The 4,922-nt window shown below is 43.3% G+C and overlaps 1 protein-coding gene across 1 annotated transcript in view; it reads left to right on the forward strand.

Moving 5' to 3' along the window:
- The first annotated feature begins 109 nt into the window (after positions 1-109).
- abcc3 (ATP-binding cassette, sub-family C (CFTR/MRP), member 3) overlaps positions 110-4,922 on the forward strand; it is a 29,956-nt gene continuing 25,143 nt past the window's right edge. The window contains 1 exon segment of the mRNA XM_020587316.1: positions 110-495. The gene's annotated coding sequence lies outside the window, so the exon portion shown is untranslated.

Below are 4,922 nucleotides of genomic sequence, written 5' to 3' on the forward strand. Positions count from 1 at the left end.
CGTACTCCCAGAGCACCCCCCAGCAGATGCTCTTCCGTTTTTATTTTGCATTGCCTTTGCGAGAGCAGTGTCCATTAACAGGACACTCAAACATGGTTGAGCAACTGGTTTTACTATTGAGTGCATGCTGCCTGGTTTAAGTACACTTCACTTTGTCAGGTTTTACAGTAGTAATTACAGCAGTGTGTAGACTGGATTTTGAGACCCACCTTTTTTCTTGCTTAACAATAGAGAATTTTATCATTTCCTGGCAGAGAGACATTTAAGTGGATTTTTTTGGTACCTTGTCTCAGCTAACCTGGCTCTCTGCCTGTGCCCTACTCTCTCTGTGTAATGTCCCACTTCCTCCTCTCATAGCTCCTGGCCACTTTTCTGATCCAGTTTGAGAGGTTACATGGGGTTCAGTCCTCAGGGGTCCTCTTCATCTTCTGGTTCCTGTCTGTGCTGTGTGCCATCGTGCCTTTCCGCTCCAAGATCCTACAGTCCTACAGCCAGGTGAGAATACACAGTAGCCCTCAGATGCCTTTTACAGGCTTGTCATCAACCTCTCTGCCTGCTGCCAGTTCGCCTCACTTCCTCACCATATTTCCAAAATTCTTCTCCTCTATTTTCCCTATGTCCTTGAACCTCATATTGTCTTCTTCCTTGTTCTTTCCTTTTTCTTTCTTTTCTGCCTCCTATACCCCTCAGTCCTTTTGACATTTAACAGCATACGTCAGTTCTGTCTCACAAGTTGTTTTAGTCCTTACAGTGATGGAGGGTCAGCTCAGGGCACCACTAAGCAGGGGCAGATTGGGAATAGTAGGCCTGTTGTTGTTGTTGTTGTTAGCATACTTATCTCACCTTTTGCACTGCCTAGCTCACCAACAGAGCTGCAGGTGTACAGTCTGTGGTGTAAAGCTGGAGAAAATACCACTAACCCATGTGACTTGGCTTGGTGTTGAGAAGTCTGGCTTGTTGAACTGTATAGCTGTAGGGGGATATTCAGAAAGGATTTGCATCTCATTTTTTCGGTGCATTAAAATGGCATATATTCATATTTACTAAGGAGTAGCAGTGGGCCAAGTTGTTACGTCTACTCTCCTGCTGCTAGGCAAGAGAGCGGAGAATGACTGAACCCAAACTGTAGGGAGCAACTCAGAACAGAGATTTATTACACATGGGTATAATATAACAGTGAAGAGAGTAACGCTGGCCCGGTCGGGAGGTGTTGCCAGGTGAGCGAGAGAGCCGGAGCCAGGAAAACAGTCAGGGGTGAGAGCTCATCTCTGGGGCAGGAGGACTGGAGGTGGCAGAGGCAGGGTAGTCAGAATCAGAATCAGCTTTATTGGCCAAGTGTGGATTTGACTCTGGTACAGTGGCTCTCAATGTGCATGTACATATCCCCATGCAAGGGGCAAATAAACAGTAAACCAACATAAGGCTGTGTAGTATAACAAAATAAAGTATTAACAAGCAACAACCAGGGCAAGCAATGCAAAATAAGCAGTATAGACAAACAGTAAACAATGCAGACAGACAAAGGAACGCTCACTGAAATGAGATAGATATGGATAAAAACAGAGTACTTAAGAACTAGTGACACTAAAACTCACAGTAAGGAGGTGAAGTCAGATACATATACATATAATCATTTTATTTTAAATTAAATTTGAATCAAAGTAATTACAGCTGTAATCCGAGAGTTTATTTGATTAGACAGTCAATTCAGGGTCAACTACACACTGACAAGTATGATGGTCTACTTTGCTGAGCGTGATATATCTACACTGTTTTACACTGCATTAAAAAATACATCAGGCTGACGAAATTCAAAGGAAGAGCAAATGATTACATGCATCACTTTTCCTGCCGTCCACTGAAAAACTAGACTAGACTAAAACGAGTATGAACGTGACTAAAACTAATAAAAACTAAAATGACAGCTTCACACAAAGACTAGACTAAAACTAAAATTAAAACAGGCCGCCAAAAACAACTCTAATCCTCACAAAAGCTGATATAAGATGTCACAGTGTCAAGTGAGTTTGTCCAGGTCTGTAGCTACAGTCTCAAATACACTCCAGTCTGTGCAGTCAAAGCAGGCCTATAGCTCTGACTTAGCCTCCTCAGTCCAGCTCTTCACTGTTTTGACTATGTTGGTCTTTGGTTCTTGTCTCTCAGAGTTAGCAATGGTAACAAGACAGTCCAAGTAACTTCAAAACAGTGCTGATTTATTCAAAGGATCACAGGTAAAATTAACATTACACGCTCAGGTATCTTGCACCTCCAAACTGCACGCAGGCAGATGTAAGATTCGGAGGAAGGTAGTTTGGTGTGAGTTGTCTGATATTTAACAGTTCTTCTCTGGTAAAAGTAATCTGTGATGGGTTGCAAGAGACCAAGAAAACAAAGAAAAACAACACACACAAGAGAGCGTGAGTAACCCCGGCCGCCATCGCTGTCGGCGCCGGAAGTCAGGGACAGTCAGCACTATGTCTATGAATAGATGAAGACACAGAGAAGACGGTTAATAAAAGTCAGTCAGGTCTCAGAGGAGCTCTCAAGGGACAGAGCTCCGGGGCGTATCACGCTGGAGACAGAGGCTGAAGCTGGTAGCAGTGGTAGGGCACTGGCACAGAATGAGATGGTGCCTGCCTGTGCCGGAGAGCTGCCGCTGGAGGCTTGTGAAGCGGCGTGCATAATGCGGTGTGTGGGTCTTTATGCTCTGGTCGTGGATACTTCTAGTCACATTACGGCTTGCGTAATGCGGTGTTTTGGTCTTTATCCTCTAGTCATGGATACTTCTAGGTGTAATGCGGTGTGTGGGTCTTTATCCTCTAGTCGTGAGCTGAAGATTCAGCATAGCCAGAGAAAAAAAGAAAGAAGGAAAAAGATCTCGGTGAGTTCGTTATAGAGGAGCCGATCTTCGTCTAGCGGACAAAATGACCTGGCACTGCAGTGGTATCTGACCGGGTTTTAAGTAGTGCAGTTCTCATCAGTGAGATTAGCCACACCTCTCTCCTGGACCTGGCGAGAGAGGGAACAGGGACTAAGAGAGACAGGGAGCAGCAAGCAAACCTGACAGTGGGAACAGCACTATCAGCGGCTTTGTGCTTGTAAATAGTGCTAAAAGACATTAGTGTTTGATAGCTGTGAGCTAGGTACTTCCTCACTGACTGAACAGCTGCAGAGCCCAGGTGCTGTGTCCACTGACAGATACTTTTCCAAAAACACAACTCTCAGGCACTTTAAAGTAAATGACTATGTAGCATAGGGTCTATTTTAATTATGAGTATGGTTCAGATCTGGATTTCATTTAGAAATAACTCTGGGTAATTAGTCGGGTCCGATTTGGAGCTTTGCAGGTGCGGGTTTTCAAAGTGGGACCTGTGCAGGACTCGTGAGTTGGAGAGAGGTGGAAAAATGAGCAGCTGAGTAAAACCCATCTCAGGCAGACAGACGTGTAGCCTGTCAGACTGTGAGGAAAGCAGGACCATGCAATCATATGCTGGCGTCAGCCCAGGCTACTGCAGACCTGTGCTGTTATAATCACGTTGATCCAGAGGATGAGTCCACACACAAATGTGATTTAGAAAAGTAAAGTGATTTTGAAGGTGATGTCATAATCACACTCAGAGGGAGGAAGAAAAGTGAATGACTTCCCTCTGTGCTTGGGTAGACATCATTTAACTCGTGTACTGACCTTCCATATGAATGCTCTCCCATTCTTTGACACATTTAATTGTGTATTATTGACTGACTGTTCTTGTGTCAGGAGTGTTGTTGTTCTGAAAATTCAAATGAAAAGATGGAAGTTGAACTTTAGTACATCTGCATGTTATATTCTATTATTGGTGATACTCAGGAGTAAGGTAATATAGTGCGATTAAGGTGCTTACACAGTAACCTCAATTCTTCTATAGACTGGAATTGACAGAGCCAAGTAATTTAGGCTCTGCTCCTTGTTACATGCAAGCGGTGTTGCTGTCAACAAAAAATGCATCTATAACAAAATGCGTGGATATTTTAGCATGAATTTTAGCACACTAAAGTAGCATAGTGACCATGGCATACTTGCTTAAAGGATAAGGCTGCTCATTTTCTATATTAATAGTACCACATGGGCCATGGAAAAGTAGCCTGCCTCCAAAGCAATCCACTTGCTCGGTCATTTCCGTGGCCCACCTGGTATTTTCAGCATCTTCATACAGAGACTAAAACCAGCAGTGAATTGCCTCTACTCACAAGTAACATCTGTCAGTCATCAGTCCTGGATTAGCTTGTTTGTCTGTGTGATAGATCTCCATTGTTGTTCAAAAACAATTAAAAACACATCACGGAAACACACCACTGCACTGGGTGACACATTGATTCATTATGAATCCCCAGACCTGACTATGTCGCCCCAAAGACTCCAAGTGGCCATAATGTCCTGAAGTTGTCACAAGTCAGTCAGGCCCACATGCGCGAGCTCTTGCATGAGCTCTCAGCTTTGTTTACAGTCCGCTAGCTCATCATGCTTGGGTCTGGGGTATGATAACAAAGAAACATGTCACCCAGCGCAATGGTGTACAGTGGAACCTCGGTTTTCGTGATTAATGCGTTCGAAAAAGTCTGACGAAAACCGAATGCACGAAAACTGAAGCAATATTTCCCATAAGAAATAATGTAAATCCAATTAATCCTTTCCAGACACCCAAAAATATTAACAAAAAATACATTTTATAGAGAATAACTATATTTTTACATACAGAAAACAATGAGAAATAAATATAAATGACTAATGAAATGGATAAATTAACATTTAACATCACTTTTACCTTTATTGAAGACTCTTGTTGGCGTATGGAAGACGGCAAGGAGGGGAGAGGGAGGAGGAGAGGTTATTGTTTGGAAGGGGAATCTCTTTCCATAAGGACTTCATGTATCAAGGCCCTATC

This window comes from Monopterus albus, unplaced genomic scaffold, assembly GCF_001952655.1.
Source record: "Monopterus albus unplaced genomic scaffold, M_albus_1.0 scaffold452.1, whole genome shotgun sequence".
In the NCBI taxonomy this organism is placed as follows: domain Eukaryota; kingdom Metazoa; phylum Chordata; class Actinopteri; order Synbranchiformes; family Synbranchidae; genus Monopterus; species Monopterus albus.